At 44.5% G+C, this 17888-nt stretch overlaps 1 protein-coding gene across 1 annotated transcript in view; it reads right to left on the minus strand.

The window, feature by feature from the left end:
• LOC145392393 (transcription factor hamlet-like) overlaps positions 1-17888 on the minus strand; it is a 244831-nt gene that overhangs the window by 12954 nt on the left and 213989 nt on the right.

Raw genomic sequence — 17888 nt, forward strand, 5'->3', positions numbered from 1 at the left:
CTCTCTCTCTCTCTCTCACACACACACACACACACACACACACACACACACACACACACACACACACACACACACACACACACACACACACACACACACACACCTTATTGTCTTTTCGCTGCCTCTCTATCCTCTCCCTTGCTCGTCTTTCTGCTCATGTCTCTCTCAATTATTCTTATTTTCGTGGCTCTCTTCCCTTCTAGCAATGTCTTTCTCAGTTTCTGTTCCTCAAAATGTTATTCTTCATGTCCCTCACGTCTTTATTTTTTGTGCTGTCGATTTATATATACGTTTCACTATTTGATGTCGCTGTTTTTATTCTTTGCATGTCGCCCTCACTCCTCGTTTGTGTTCATTTTTATCTCTTTTCATATACACCTCCACCCCAATTCCCTTCCCTTGCTGTCTCTTCCTCGTCTCCTTTGTCTTCTCACTGGTCATTCCATTCTCTCTTCTGTCTCTCTCACATCGTTGATCCCGTATATTCTTCCTCCCTCTGTTGACCATTTCTTTGTCTGCTTCTCACAGACCTTCTCATACTTTCTTCATTTCTTCCCTCTCACATCACCATATTTACTCTCCCCTTCCCTCCTCTCTCCTTCCTCTCTTTGTATGTCTTTTATTCTTTCCTCCTGATCTCTCATTCATCTAATTTCTTCTCCCATTCCTTCCTCTGTCGTCCATTTTTCCTGTGTCCATCCCTGTCTCTTCCATTCTTTCCTTTCGCATCACCTCGTTTCCTCTTCCTTGCCATCCATCCTAGTCTACGAGCATTTTCTCTTTATTTCCATCCCAGTCCCTCTCCACTTCTTCCCTCACACATCACCTCATTTCCTCTCCCCTTCCTGCCTCTTTTACCTGTCCTTTCCTCCCCCCTCCGTGACCATCCCTCCCTCACGTCTCTCTCTCTCCCCCTCTCTCATCAGTCAATGTTTACAGTTCCTGACCAGGTCTCTGCCGGCATGGTTGTCTCCTATGTCTCGCTTCGTGTCCCCCTCCACCAGTAATTGGCTCTCCACGATGTCTCTTTCCAAACTGAATCCCATTTCTTTTAGGGATTTGCTCAGTGTCTCATTATAGATACTTTTGGAATAATTATAACCAAATGTGGAAGGATTGTGTATTCAGAAGACGCAATATTTTCGTTTTGGATGTCTGTGTTAATTGGCTCTCCACGATGTCTCTCTCCAAACTGAACCCTATTTCTTTTAGTGGTTTGCCCAGTGTCTCATTATGGATACTTTTGGAATAATAACTGTATGACTAAATGTGGAAAGATTAGTTGTTCAGAAGACACAATTCTCATCCCAAATGTGGAAAGACTGTTCGTTCAAAACAGGCCATATTTTCGACCTATTTTTAATCCTCTTAATTAATTCTCACTCCACGATATCTCTCTTCATACTGAATCCCTTTTCTTTGACTGTTTTGCTCAGTGTTTCCTTTTAGATACATTTCCAGGAATTATGGCCACTTATGGATGAGTTGCTTATTCTGAAGATACAACATTTTTGGCTCGACCCGGTTGTTCTTCAGTATCCTTGAAATAACTTTTCAGTTTAAGGTAAAAATTCCATCATGAGAACAACTGATGTTACCGTGGAATTAAGAAACATAGATACAGGATATTATTTAGCCCTTTGACAACGGTGAGCAGTTGCATTATTTTCTTCCTGACCACTGACGATTAAATTGAACTTAGGAAAGACGTCTCGTATTGAATGGTTTAATGAAATCTGCAACTTCCCCAGCACAATAGGTCATTCTTATGCTGTATTAAAAATCGTGTGTAGAGAAAGCAAATGCATTATCTAGTACGTCTTATTCAAGTGGTAGAAGTTACTGTTAGAGCCCGCCACTATCATATATCTCACATACCAAGCATAAATGTGGCATAACAGAAAACAGTACAGTAAAAGATCAGCTTCCCCGCCGGCCATATTCTCGTGAGGTTAGGAGGCTTTCGTCAGTACGTCTTCTTGAACCGATCTCTTTTGCATATTGTACCGGTGCCCTAATTATTCTTATGTTTATTAATGTATTTTGATTATGAATAAACCAGTCAGGAGGAGGTGGTACAGATCCTTCTAAGCTGACGGTCCATGAGCTTTACACATCCACTTGTTTTATGTTAAACAGGATATATATATATTTTTTTTTGGGGGTGGAGGCAACATCAGATATAATGTGGAATACAGATATTTATTATAAGTATTGTTGCTCTCTCAAACCAGCATTATCATCTTCAGAACGAAAGACTCTATGCAAAACTTCGTCATCCCACCGCAGAGGTTCCGCTATTAGCCCTCATACCCGTCCCCCATCTACACACACACACACACACACACACACACACACACACACACACACACACACACACACACACACAGAACGTCGTTTTCTTTAATCGAGAGGGCGAAAATGTAATTAATCCTCGCCTTATCAGGATCATTCGTGTATTTATTGTGAGCGTCAGGTGTGGTTAGCCTGCATCCGACGATACAGGGTGCATTCAGCAAGAGAGGCCAGACAAGCATCAGTGCTGAGTTTCATAAATGGCTCACATCTGGGGGTTTGCTTACATCGTCGCAATCTCTCTTTACTCTCTTGACTACGATGACATAATTTGTTATTGCCATGGTTTCGTAAATCTGAAGAAGGTCTTATGGTGAAAGGGTTAGACACAACTTCCTTCTGCCCATTTTGCCACGGGGGGTCTTTCCAGTGCTGAACAAAATCTTCTGGCAATAATAAACGTAAAATCAGTAAGGCGTCATCATAGAGGTGGAATTAACACTACCTGACCAGATCCACGTGTAAGGTTGGTGTCCCCCTGACCTCATCACAGTGGCCCAGAAATGTCAATAAGTTTGCATAATATGACAACACGTTAATAAAGGCTGCCCGCTGCTGTGTCTGCTGTATGTGTGCTAGCCGCAATATTGTTAGGGAACGCCAAACCCCCCTCCCCCATCGTACCGGCCACAACCTCGTCTCTTAATGCTGTGTTGTGTGTGTGTGGACAGTAGGCTGTGTATATGTGTATGGGTAACCTTACTGACCTAATAGTTAAATGTATAATGCGAGGGATTGGCTCTGAGTGCAGATGTACGTAATTGTGTATATGAAACTGCTTATGAACAGTAACATGTACAGATGTGCACAGTATGTGGTTAGTGTGTATATGTATATGAGAATGGCATATGTGCATAGTATGTGTTTTGTATGAGTTCAGGTGTGTAAGTAGAGGTATGCTTTGTTAAACAAGACAATCAGATGAGATCACAGTCTTTGTTGGAGCACTTGAGAAGTACTGTTTATAAACTCAAGGCACACGAAACCCATAACAGTGTAATGTTAACTCCTGTCTCCCTCGTTAACACTAGTATTTACATTTGGCTTTTCATACAAACACTTGAGGATGAATCGTACCGTCAGCAATATTCATGAAGATTACGTGTTACAGCTTCAGTAGGCGAGAGATGTGAAGTGAATAGATAAAATCGTCTGGCGGTAGGTGGTTTCCAGAATTAAATACACATCATGTCATGTAAGTGAAGGAGTTGATGAATATTCTTGCAGCATATGGTGTCTTAATCTGAATATACCGGTAATCACCTGTCAGTAACCAGAATTAAATAGAAAAAGCGTAATATGACTAAAGAAGCTAAATAGTTTTCGTATACAAAAACCCCAGCATGACAGACGTTTATATTCTAATTGTTACAATGTTCGGTGTTTTCAGCCCCTCCTCGACCTTCACCCCGCCTGACACTTCCTAAGGACTTTAGTTATAAAAGATCCTAAACAGTTTTTCAGTTGAGAATTCGTAGCCGCTCACAATTATCGGTATTTTTTTTTTTTTTTGGTCACATTTTCACTTTATAACCGTAGTTTGGTTGTGAATCGGTACCTGTACGAGTAACGAGGAAAGAATAACACGCAATCTTGTTCACAACTTCAGCGTAGGATAGTTTATAAATACCATCCCAGGCCATAACACCACACCATACCATAGTCTGTGTCATGGCGTCCCACCCAAACACTGATGACCACCTAACCTCATAATAAAAAAACAAAGGCAGTCAGTTGTGTCCCCGCGGCTTCATTATCTTCCGTGTCGTGATGGCGTGTCCTCTAGTCTGTTGAAAGGTGCTTGGTCAATTTCTCCTTTGTCTTCCTTCTCCCTCCCTGTTTTATTTCAAGGTTGTTATTTACCTTGTGGACCACTTCTCTTGAAATGTTGTTGCTTTGTTTTTCATTGTATTGTAGGCCCTGCCTCACCCCATCCTCAGGTGGGAAAAAGGTCATGATGATGAAGATGGTGATTTACTGTATCGTTAATTGCCCTTCCTCTTACCCGTTCTTTTTGCATTCCTTCTTTCCTCAGTCCCTTCTACATAAGCTTTTCTTTCGCTCCTCTTGGCACATAGAACGGGTAGGGTCCTTGCATGCGAGCTCATCAAATTAAATTCTTTGTTTATTGTCTTGATGAAACAGTCGACCTCAGGCTTAGATCCTTCGTGTAGCTATATTTTCATTCTTGTTTGTAGTCGTAGCTGTTGATAAGGAAGTAAGGCGGACTTCATCGTATACATTTATTTCACCCTCTGTTTCTCCTTTCCACTCAATTTCTCTCGTCAGTGGTTTGGAACATTTCTTTTGTAATTCATCTTTTCTTACCTAGTTTTCCTTACCTTGCTTCTTTGTCCTCAACACTGAGTACTGTTAATACCGGTTTCTCTTTTGTTTCTCTACATCCAAGCATTGCATATTATTTAGTTTTCCAGTTTCTCATTGTCTGTCTTCATTCTTCATTATGGTCTCCACCGTACTGTTGATGTCCAGTATCTTTCGTCTTCTTTCTTCCTTCCAAACACCTGTGAAAAGGAGGCTCATTCCTTTATTTCAACATCAGTCACTTCAGATGGTACACTTGTTCTTTGGGCAAATACCGCCTGACACCTCTTCGAATTTTTCTTTGGGTCTGTTTAAGGATTTTATGGGGTCAGAGGTCAATTCGCTTATTTCTGTGAGGTTCGTGAAATGTAGCAACACGAATCCATAGATCCCCAACCTTTTGCAAGGAGGTGTGTGTGTGTGTGTGTGTGTGTGTGTGTGTGTGTGTGTGTGTGTGTGTGTGTGTGTGTGTGTGTGTGTGTGTGTGTGTGTGTGTGTGTGTGTGTGTGTGTGTGTGTGTGTGTGTGTGGACCACCGTGTATTCGCTAGATAATGATGGCAGTTTTTATTATCATGTTATTTTCCCTTAATCATTTCTCATGATTTCTTGCTTTCTCCTGTACCTGCTTCTTTGTCTTCTCTCGCGTTCTTACACATACCAAAGTGTTATGGTTGGCGAAGGTGTATAGGTAACGAGAAGAAAGACACGACGCTCCGTTTGTTGTGGCCCCTTTGTCGCAGGTTGGGGGTAGGGGGAGAGGAAGAGGAGAAGGGTAGAAGGGGAGGGGTGAAGGGTGGAAAGAGGGAGAGGGGTGGAAGGAGAGAGGGTTTGAGTGCAAGGGAGAGAGGGAGAGGGGTGGAAGGAGAGAGGGTTTGAGTGGAAGGTGAGGGGTAAAGGGTGGAAGGAGAGAGGGTTTGAGTGGAAGTCAGGGAGAAGGAGAGAGGGAGACGGGTGGAAAGAGAGGGGGTTTGAGTGGAAGGTTGGGAGAAGGAGAGACGGAGAGGGGTGGGAGGTAGTGTGAAGGGGATGGGGAGGGAGATGGTCGTTACCTTCCCTTGTTTGTGAACCTACAACACCACCTTCAGACTAGACAAGATTGAGTTGTGTCTTGTTTTGAAGTCCAAGTCGTCAACTTGTTCCCAAGTGAGTTAACCCCTTCACTACGAGAAGCCCATCCTGAGCTCAGTAAGATGGCGTGGTAACGAGAAAATAATGAAAAAGCTTAGTACGGAAGAGGTAAATGGGACTCAAAACGTACCCTATTTAGTGAGCCTTTCAGTACTAGAGCTGCTTCTTGAACGTAATGTAATTGGCAAGCAGTTTCTGGAAATACTAAAAGGTTTCGTCGTACTGAAGGGGAAAGTGGAACTCAATGACCTCAATTAAGTGCTACGAAAGGTCCCGCTTTGTGCTTAATGTAATTCCTTCAGGACCATGACGTTTCTTTTATTATACTCTTGGTACACACTGACGGCTTTTACTGAGATCAAGGGGAGTATTTCAGGCTGCAGGGGCATGTTATATCCTTCCTTGACACTGTGAGGTCCTCCCTGAGCTGAATTAAAGCATCTGGAGTTAGCTAGAATAAAACTAAAAATACTTCTAAAGAAATTCATTGTCTGTTGGTTGCAGAAAGTAGTGAAGAGATACCATCACCCTCAGGGGATTAATGTAGATAGTTTTTGACCCCCTTTACTGTACTTTAGAATCCCCAAGGCTCACCAAATCGCCTGGACTTCGGACGATTTTCTGCGGCTTAAGTGAGAGGCATCAGGCTGTGAATGGCTTGATGGAGACTCTGATTTCGTCACAACAACAACAAATCGTCTCGGCAAAGCTTAGCAAAATCGTCTGCATCTAGCAAGAATCCAGTAAGAAACACACCATCGGACTGATGGGGTTAATATTGATAGTTGGAGGGATAGATATGTGAAAGAAAATGTTGGCGTGTGGAAATGAAGAGGTTAATTGCTCTTAGTCACTGATTTTATTCGTAATTACTACAGTCTTCTTGGTTTTGTATGCGCAGTTTTATGGATTGTATGTGTGGGTTTATGATTCTCTCTCTCTCTCTCTCTCTCTCTGGATATCATCTCGTTGCCGCCCAAGTTTCTGCGCGTTTTAGCTATTAATGAGAACATATATATTGATTCATAAAATATATATGACTATCGACCACACGAGTCATTTAGGCAGATAATTACTAGGAGTTTATGATTTGAGAGTTTTGCGACGTCTCCCTTCGGCGCGGACGTGGAAAGAGAGACGAGGAAAATGAAGAGAGGGGAGAGGAGGAGGAGGAGGAGGAGGAGGGAGTCATTATAATGATCCTAACATTTCAGCTCAGGACATCGTGATACTGAAACATCTGCCCCCCCCTTCTCCCCCCTGCACGCTGGTCAGACGGAGGAAGGGGAATGGAAGGGGGAACGGGGAAAACAGAGACATAACCATCATCGGTCTCGCTCTGCTCCTTTGTCCGCCATGTTTGTTCAGTGTCACCCTACACACCTGGCGCGAATCCACACGCGGTTTTAAAAAGGCGGGGAAAAGGATGAGGGAATGATTCGCGCGGGGACTCTGGCGTGAAAGGCGTTAGTGAGGCGGAGGGATTTGGTGAAAAGGTTGTGTGAAAGAGATGCGGGGAGGTGGCCGCCGGTGTCTGTGTGGAGGCGAGGGCCCGTGAGGGATTATTCCAGCCCCGGGACCGCGGCAGGGAACCAGACCCAACTCCGATTCCCACCACGACATCGATCCCACCAATAAGTTACCAGAAAATTGCCCCTTAATTACCCTATTTTCAGTCCATCATTCCCTTCAAACACCAAAACAAAGAGGAAAAAACGCCTTGAAATCACAAAACTAGGTCAGACAGGCTGCAAAACAGGGCTGACTTCAAACGTAGATAGTAAACTCGAAGCCAGGATCTCTCGGGTTAGGATGCGAGTGTCAGCCATCAGCCGCCACACAGGGGATGGGATGCGACGGGACGAATAGCGGGCACGGGTGGGGAAATAAAAGTCCCCAAATTATTCCCGACGTAATCCCCCGGTCCCGCTGTGCAGATTAGTGGTAAACTGGAGTAAGCTCTTCAGGACGGGTGAGGGAGAAAGACCAGGGCAGTTAGTAAAGTCGTACGGATCCGGATGTGTGTGTTGTACGCCAGGGAACGTGTGGTATGAGTGTGTGGTGGTGATTGTGTAAGGTGTGTGTGTGTGTGTGTGTGTGTGTGTGTGTGTGTGTGTGTGTGTGTGTGTGTGTGTGTCAGAGAGAGAGAGAGAGAGAGAGAGGAAAGAATAGTCTACTTTCTCCCCAGGTTTGAGAGTGAGGAACCAGCCAGCAAATAGAGCGATTACCTGAGTCCATCCAATTCACGTCCTTCTACAAGACATCTATTTTTCTTCCTTGCACCCCCGAAGGCCAGGTACACACGAAGGAAGAAAAGGTCCGGACAATCATTACGAAGAATTTCTCAAATCTTCTTACCATCGTCACCTTTTCAAAGACAAAATGAAAAACGATTGAGGAGCCCCACATCCCCATAGAGCGACCGTGCTGACCGTCTGGACCGAGGTAAATCGTCTTAGCGAGGCTCGGTTCTCTTTTGGGACACTTCAGCGGCCTTCAGACTTGCTTCAGGCACTCATTTCTTTGTCATCTCGGCCTGTGATCGTCCTACCGTGGCGGATATCACCCTGTGGGACGCTTCAGTCGCCCTTAGACTTCCTTCAGGCATCAGTCAGTCCTTTGCTGTCTTCCTCTTCAGACATCCTTTGGGCAATCAGTCCTTTGATAGCCTCCCTTTCAGACAACCTTCAGGCTTTCAGTTTTTCACAATCTTCATCTGCAATAGTCATAGCCAGCCTCATTTCTTTTCACGAAACTTCAGACGTCGTTCAGGTACTCAGTCCTCTATCTTCTTCGTCTGGAATCATCGTATTGAGGCTGATTTTTTTTTTAGGGGGGGAGGGGGACACCAGCTGCCTTCACACTTGCTTCAGGTACTCAGCCCTTGTGAGATTCCCTCAAAATCGCCCTTCAGAATACAAGATGGTGAATAACTGAAGTTGGCTGAGTGCGAGTATAGGCCTATATGGTGGGATTTTTTATTCTTTGCTAACTTATGTACAAGAGGCAAAGGAAAACCACAAAGGGGATTGAAACATGAAAGAGAGAGAGAATCAGCCAGAAACCAACAACAGATGGAGGAATGAACGGGAAGGAAGAAGACCAGAAAAAGGACCTGGGACCATACTCATATACCTTCTTTAGCTTCAGTTGTATTTTAAGGTTACTTGTTTCCCCTTTTGCATTTATTAATACAACAGCGACAAACTTCATAACCAAACCGGAGTGAATGTTGAAGTAAGGACATACAAACAAGTGATTTTTTATCTACGGTAATTAACTGCCTAGAAGACCGTTTATTGTGAAAATTAGCCTTAGATTCTTTATACATATTTGCCCAGAGTTGCCCACGAGGGGTCGTATTTATAAAAGATTCTGACCAGCTTTGGCGATAAACAAACTCCATAACAGTTAACTCTTATCACATATCGTCTTTTTTTATCACTTTTTTCACTTTAATATTCATTCAGACTTTGTTGGTATGAATTTGGTAATTGTGGGAACGTTAACAAACGTACTTACATACATGCACACTTGAATAGAATTTAAGCTTAGGAGAGCTTATGAGTGAAGACAAACGCAGTAAAAACAATCTTATACACAGCTTAAGCGAGGCAGAATTTGTGTAGCAGTAAGAGTGAAGACAGACATGTATATAAACAGTCTTATAAACAGCTGAAGGTTAAGATAGTTTATGAATACGACCACAGAGTTGCCCACCAGGATACAACAGCCCACCAAGGACGCGGGAATGATATTATACAGAAATTAGCTGGTTCGGGGTACGATATGACGCTTTTACGGACAGATGAAGACTAGATATCATAGGAACCTGTAAAATCACCAAGGCCATCACCACAGCACTCAACATTTCCGCCTGATACTTCATAACAGTATCGGTATGGGCTTGGAACAGTTAAAATTAGCTGGTTTTGAGCCGATGTGGCACTTGTACAGGAACACACAATTTAGGTGTCATGTGGGCATATAGTCTCCAAAGCCATGACACAGGACGTAAGCACTCCTGACACTTGATTACAGTATCGGTGTGGCTTTGGAACAGTTAATTTACCTGGGCATTCCGGGGATTACGGAGCCACAGCATTTTCACTCCCCGGCCGCGATCCGCCATTGAGAGGCGTCGGTGTGGAAGATCCCATTCAACGGGGATCTGGCGGGTCCCAGTGCGTCGTTTACTGGGACTAGCCGCGTATTTCCTCCCTCTCCTGGCTTATATTAGGGAAGGCTTTGATTATTTTATGCATAGGAATTTATGTGGCTTGATTATATGAGATGTGGCACAGAAAACTGGTCTTTCCTCCTCTAAATTTCAAAGATGGTAAAATTCGTCCATCGAGAGCCTGGGCGGGGCACCTCAGAGGACTGTCCGCGTCACTGATGTATCTATTTAGATCCCGGAGTCCCTTTCTCTGCTCTCTCTCCTGGGGCCGTGAGGAGGGGAGGGGGGCATCACTGGGGCAGGACTAGAGGGGCGGGACTCGTGAGTTGACAGTTTGGTGGGCAGAATGAGTCACAGGGCAGCAGTGTTTAGTTCATCTTACTCACCATCGGCTTTCTCTCTTGTATAGCGCGTTATTTCATTGCCTCTATTCTGTCGTTGATGTCCGGGTATACTACATCGTGTATTTCAGTTCTGTTTTAATTATACTTGGAGCTGTAAGTGTTAACGTGAGCTTTGCATCAACAAAGCATATGTGAAAGTATTGTATAGTGGTGCTTTAAGATAAATTAATTCTCGTAAGTAATGCAGATGAAGGTAATAGAGGGATCATTAATTTCACGATGGGGCCTCATCCAAAGAGACAGAAATATTGCAACTAAGTACATTATACGCTTCCTGCTGATACTTCGCTCTTATTTTAAAACCATGAATCAGTCAGATAACTGGCTGGAAACTGTCGAATTCTCCTTCACTGGTGCCTGGGACACTCAGAGTTATCCATATGTTAGAGAGTCACCCTTATCACACCTCTGCCTCCTCAGAACCTCATTGGTATTCTGGAGGCCCCACAGATGACACCCTGGCCACAGCAATGCTACTAGAAATACCAGAGCTGTGTTTGTAAGTAGGCAGGAACTGATTACCCAGGCAGCAACACCACCCTTCCCGCTCCTCCACGCTTAGTACCACCCCACCCCTTCCCTTCCCCATCCCACCGCACCCCACTATTGTTATACTCACCCCCCTGCCTGACCTCTCTTATCCCTCACTGACCTCTGTTCTACTGTACACATGCTGCTCTCTTCTGTTACTGACCTCTCCTCCCTCTCACTGACCAATTCTTGTGCAGCAATCTCATCTACCACATTGACATCCTTCCTGTCAGTACCGTGTCCTATCGTTGTGAGGACCCTCGACCCCCTCTTTCTTACAAACCTCTTCCATATCTGCTCGCTTCCCACTTATCAGCGTCACGTCTTTCTCTAACTCCGTTCCCAGCATCATCCGACCATCCCTGTCACACTGAGAACCACCCACCCACTCTGAATAGCCCTTCTCCTCTCTCTCGGACCTCCGTTAGATCTGCATACTCTCCTCCTTACCCTCACTGATCCCTGCTCTCTTTTCTTCCGTTGAATTCCCCTCCCACCCATTGACTTCTCTCTTCCCCCTGATTTTGCTTCATCTCTCATGGATGTTTGCAGAACTTCACTCTTCTTTCTGAAATTTCCTGCTCCCTGACCTCACAACTCTTTCCCTGATCTACGAATAACAGTCCTCATTCTGATCCCACAACCCTCTCCCTGATTAACAGTCCTCTCCCTAACCTTATAGCCCTCTCCCTTACTTCATAGCTCCCTCCCTTACCCCATAGCCCTCTCCCTGACCTCTCAGCCCCCTTCCTGACCTCACAGCCCTCTCCCTGACCTCCTCGTCCTTCCCTGACCTCTCTCTCGTGTTTGTCGTCACAGTCTCGTCTCGTTGTCCATTATACTGTCTGTCTCCGATGTTGTTTACTTGTCTGTCAGCTGGAGTGTGTGACAGCGGTATTGGCTTTCGGGTGCTTGAAGCTGATTTGGTCCTCTTTGATCCCCCCTCCCTCACTCTCTTATCGATATTTTCCCTGGCTTTGTTTAACCCCTTAAGTCTTAGTCTCCTGCTCCTTTTGTCCTGGCTTTCTTGTTTGCATGTTAGCCCCCTTCAGTAAGAGGGTCTGTCCTGTACCGAGTAATATAGTCTGGCAGTAACAAGAATAAGAGGTAAACTTTCATCGCACTGAAGAACTTGAAACGAGGGATATCTTCATAAGTTATTTAGAATGGTGATGTGATAGCAAGAATAAAATACAAGTAGTTATCTTGAAGGGTAATGGAAGAAGAGCAGAGTGGGTGAGAGACAGGCCTAAGAATGAAGAAAAAACAAGCAATGACTATAATGAAACAGGAAATAAGGATATGATAAGAGGAGAGAGACAGACGGAAATCAAAAGTAGGATGAACTTACTGGTAACGGGGGGGGGGGAAGCAGGGTAGGCGAGAACGAAAACCAGAATTAGGAAGACAAAAGAGAAAGATTACAGTGAAGCTTGAATAAAGATGATGGAAGAAAAGGGACAAAATTCAAAAGCAAGATGAGCAGACATTTGAGGGGAGACAGGCAGAGAGAGAGGGAGGGATGAAGCAGGAGGGAAGGAAGGAAGGTAGGCAGGCAGCGCGGGGAGTTCCACAATAGTCACCCATCATTCACCCTCCCTCCGTCTCTCCCCGAGCCTCCTTATCTCTCCCTCTCACTGATACGCCATCGCCCCTTATTTCCTCTGCTTATCAGTCCTCACTCCATCTCTCTGACACCTTCTTATCTCCCGCTGGAGCTAAAAAACCTACCTCGTTCCGATTCACCCAAGGGAACTGCGGCGTCGCAACATCGGGGTCCCAGCTCTGAATGGCTTTGGATTCACACACTGGTATTCCATTGGCCAAGAATGCTACTGAATGCCGCTTCGAGGGAGGGGTAGGGGGTTGAGGGGGAGCATTTCGCGTATCTCTGCCTTCCTCATGTGGCCAGTCGTTGGTTGGGTGGGGGCCGGGTTTGATAATGTTTCGAGTTTATCTTCATTATGTTGTAACCCATTGATATACCACGGCAGGTCTCTTTTAATACCGTATTCCCACGAGGTACGAAACATCCCTAGCACCTCATCGTTACCGGTTTATTTTTGCATGTACGGCAATATTTTTTGTCTAATATTTATGCAAGCTAAACGATATTAGTAATACTAATAAAAACATGGAATAGAATATTAACGAGCCATAGTCGGAAAGAAATTGGTAAAAAAGGCAAGGAAACTTCATGCCCTTTGAAAGTACAGTTCATAATCTGTGGTAAGTGATGAACGCAGTTCGTAGTTCATCACCAGAATGATTTGGCAGTCAGGGTTATGTTGCTTTTGGTAAATGGCTGCACTTATATGAGTAATGCACCATTTTATTACATAGTTTTTCTTGTTAGTTGTATATGAAAATACTGAGGTGGTCGGAAAGTGCTTTGTCTCGTGTTACTGGAACAGTTTTTGGTATATCTGCAGGGGTTCACATAATGCCTTATGTATATGCCAGTCACACTGTTACGAATGCTTCCAGGTAAAAATGTTAAGCATCCATCATCAGACGACAAAATGTCTCATTAACATGATGGCGATTTTGTGTCTTTATGGTTGCACTCACTGTATTTATACTTCTTTGGGACATTATTTAACACATGTTTAATATGCTTTTAACTTTTCGGCCCGTGGACTTTCCGAGTTGAATATAATCGTCTGGTGGTAGCAAGAATGAAAAGTAAAATACATTTTCTTACTCAAGGGGTTTAAAGCTTATGCGTTGAAAGCCAGTATCCAGACCCAATTATCAGGCCCATCTCATGGGTGACTTCTCTAATGACCAGGATACCACTCACTCACTCACCCACTCCAGACCCATTCCCAGACTCGAGTGGTGTGGGGCACTGGGGGAGAGGGAGGGATGGAGGAGAGAAGTGGGAGGGAAAGAATAGCGTGGAAAATAGGGAGGGAAGGGTGGGGAGGAAGTAGGGAGATAATGGAGAAGTGAACGAGATGGAATAGTGATAGGGATGGGACCCGGATGGTGAATAGGTGGAGAGGGGTGGAGGGAAATCAACACGAAAAAAATAGTATGGAAGAATGGGAAGAAAGATAAGAGCTCGTGTTTAACCGGTAGAGCCAAACGTCATTAGCTTCAGGACGATTATTATTTACTTGTATTTATTATTTGTGTGATTGTTTATTGATTTATTTATTGTTGTATTTTCCCTATAACCATATGTTGTTTTAAATCGGGAAATGCCTTGTATTGAAGGATTAAGTGGGTGTGAATATTATGAAATCCATTTTTACTGAATTTTTTCCAAGCCCCATCGACATGTCATAAAATTACGTTCCCTAGCGTCATCACACCACTTCTGGCATACTGTATATTAAGTGTGGATACTGGAAATTGGAGTCGAAACGTTGGCTTGCGAAGGTGTACATCAAGGACTGCTGGACCTTCGGGAACGGGTTGTCTAGTCTATGTCCAGATTTGAAAGCATAAGAAATAATGTAGTTCAATTCTCTAAGTACTTGGGTCTTCTTATAGGACTTAAATCGATGACATTCTACGGGGCTGTGTATCCGTAAACACCATCATCATCCAGCAGAAATCCTCCGTCAGAAAGGTACCTCAAGTCACTGACACACACACACACACACACACACACACACACACACACACACACACACACACACACACACACACACACACACACACACACACACACACATTCAGTCATAGACGTACCCTGAAAAGCCTGAAAGTTTCGTGACCAAATTGCATAAAATCTAAACGTTTAACACCCAGAAGAAGAAAAGATATAAAAAATGAAGTCAATAAATACGTCATGTTATTACTTGAACACTGTATTAAAAGGACTCCAACTTAAGGCCGTGTTTTCATGGGCACAAGAAACTCCTGAGCACGTCTTCCTTACCACTTCATAATCTCTTGTGCACCACCACCACCACCACCATCAACAGCAGCAGCATCCTAACCTCCAGCCCATTAGCAAATAGGGTTGGCACATTATTTATTCGGATTATGTAAATACACGATAATAATTATAATAAAAAAGGATGTAATGCTCATAATTAATCGACCAGGAATTGGTGTCGTAAGCCCACGAAAAGACGACCCAAAGTCAAAATTAGAACGGTATAGATAACGCACACGAGGATTTTCAGGAGTAATATAGACACAGGTAGCAATGTGCAGACCTAGACTTATTAGAAGGCACACTAGGGCCACACATAGACGGCCCTCAGTACAAATATCCTCCATGTATACAAACCACCTTATCACCAACACATCCCGGGTCAGTGAAAATCGGTACGAGTGGTCACCAAAACTTACGAGCTCCACTTGCCTCTTCTCCCCCCAGCTTACCCTATTAATTATTTCCCTATCAACTAGAGGCCATGCATATTTAATTGTAATTAGTGAGGGCCTGAACCAGCCTACAAGTTTGGGTTGTAAGAGATGAAGGGGAGATATGGTTTCCTGCCTTCTATACTCCCTCCCCCCTATTCTGCCCCTTTTCTCTCCCTCTGCTGTCCCTCTTGCTCACTCTCTTTACGTCCTTTTACCTCTTCTCTCCCTCTCCTACCCCCCCCCCCACCTCCCAGCTCCGTTCTCCTTGTATCCCGTTCTTTCCCCCTTCTCTCCCTCTTACCTCCTCTGTTTTCCTTCCTTGACCTCTCCATCTGTTTCTCTTCCATCCGCTCGTATCTCCCCCTTCCCTTTTCTCCCCATTCAATCCCACTTACCCTCATTCTTTCCGTCCTTTACCTCTCCTCTTCCTCTGCGTTATTCCTCTTCAGCTCTCCTCCTCCCTTCCTAAACCCCTTTTTTATACCCATGCTCTCCGTCTTACCCTCTGTCTATCTCTCCTTTACCTCATTTCTCCCATCATCTCTTCCCCCCCCTACCCTCTCTTTTATTTCTTACGTCTCATCCTTCACTCTGTTTTTATTCTCCTTCTGTCCCTTACCTTTCGTCTTCCTCTTTTGCACTCCCATTAGTTCTCTTCTGCTATTTAGTCTTGTGTCTTTATTTTCTTTACCGATCCCTGTGTGCCCCTCCTCTCTCTCTCTCTCTCTCTCTCTCTCTCTCTGCGCGCGTGCGCGTGTGTGTGTGTGTGTGTGTGTGTATATATATATATATATATATATATATATATATATATATATATATATATATATACATTCATACATTCATACATACTGTACACATACTTTTTTTTTTTTTTTTTTACTCCTGTTCCCTCTATTCTCTTTCAAGTTTCACCTTGCTCTCCCTCGTCCCTCAGGCCCTTTCCTCCCCCCTTCACCCCATCCCCCCTTCAGCGGGCAGACTTCTAAGGGCCGAGTTCAGATCAGGTCATTAAACCAGGTTAGGTCGGGTGGAGGCGCATAAAGGAGATAATTATCGAGAGGCGCACGTAATGAAGAGAGAGTCAGGGAGAAGGGAGAGAGGTGGGGAGGGAGGAAGGACAGGGAGAAGAAAGACGGGGAGGGAGGGAGGATGGGAGAAGAGAGAAGGAGAGAGAGAGGAGAGGAAGGGAGGTGACATAGAGAGAGGGAGAGAGAGGGGGGGGGAAGATTTGGAGGGGGTAAGCTGAAAGAAAGATAGGGAGGAGGAAAGTTAAGGGAGAGAGATGGGGAGAGGTGAGTACGAAGAGTGAAGAAGGGAGGGGAGTAAAGAAAGTCAAAAGAACAAGAGAGAAGAGGAGAAAGGGAGGAGGAGGGAAACGAGACAAGGAACAGAGGAGAAAAATATAGGAAGGGGGAAGAGGAGAAAGAAGATTGGTGAAAAAGTGTAGAGGGAGAGAGCAAGAGAAAGGGTAGGAGGGGAGGAAAGTATAGAGGGAAGGGGGAAGGGGAAGCAAGGAGAGTTAAGAGAGAGAGAGAGAGAGAGAGATGGAGGGGGAAGGGGAAGCAAGGAGAGTTAAGAAAGAGAGAGAGAGAGATGGAGGGGGAAGGGGATGAAAATAATATATGTGAAGCAATGATAAGAACGATTCCTTTTCCTGTCCTTTGTTTAAAATTAAATCATTTTACATTCCAGTGTCTGCATTCCATCTTTTTTTTTTTTTTTCACATTTCCATCTTTTGTTTTATGTCAGATATATTTCTCCATTAAGACTCAGGTTCCTTTGACCCACTCAGTTGAATATTATTGTCTGGCTTAAGGTGGGGTATACTAGAGTTGTCCCGTCCATGAGAGGGTGTTTAATGGTGACAGTTTTAATATTCTCAGGCTGCTGTGATTAACTCTCGGGTGAATAATATCGTTTGGCTTGAGTTGTCCGAAAATGAGAGGGTTAATAGTTTCTCCTTTCCTTCTTTCTTTTCTGCCCTCTCTCCGTTATCCATCCTTTTCTCCTTCTCACTAATGTCATTCCTCCATCCATCTAACACTCTCCCTCTCCCCATTAACACCCATCCTCCTTCTGACACCCTCCCCCATCCCGCTTCTAACTTCCTCCTCTTTAACATCCTTCCTTCACCCTTCTAACATTCTCCTTGTCTCCCTCAAACATCCATCTTCCTTCCATCCAACGCTCTCACCCATCCCTCATCTAACACTCTCCTGTCTAACACCCTTCCTCTGCTCTTCTAACACTCTCCCTCCTCCCTTTCTCCCTTCCTCCATCTCGCTAACACCCTCCATCACTACCTTGAGCTTAATAACAGCCAGCATATGGTTATCCCAAGTCAATATAGTGCTAAACCATCACAAAAACCCAGGGAAAAGTAAGCCTTCGATCTACGGGGTGTAAGGATGACTTCCCCGCCTCGCCCCCTCACTCGTCCCCCTCGTCCTGTGTAAAATGAGGACAAAGCGACGAGCGGGGGCCGACTGTGTTGTGGGTGACAGTTATTTATGTGTGTGTATTGTGAGGAGGGCCAGCTGACATCTATATCTACCCTCCAGCCTGACCCCTGCCTGACTCCTGACTCCCGCGACACTGCTGTTCAGTGCTGACTCAGGGAAACAGCAATTT

Source organism: Coenobita brevimanus, chromosome 22 (assembly GCF_032717465.1).
Source record: "Coenobita brevimanus isolate Jiangsu-jjx chromosome 22, ASM3271746v2, whole genome shotgun sequence".
NCBI classification, from domain to species: domain Eukaryota; kingdom Metazoa; phylum Arthropoda; class Malacostraca; order Decapoda; family Coenobitidae; genus Coenobita; species Coenobita brevimanus.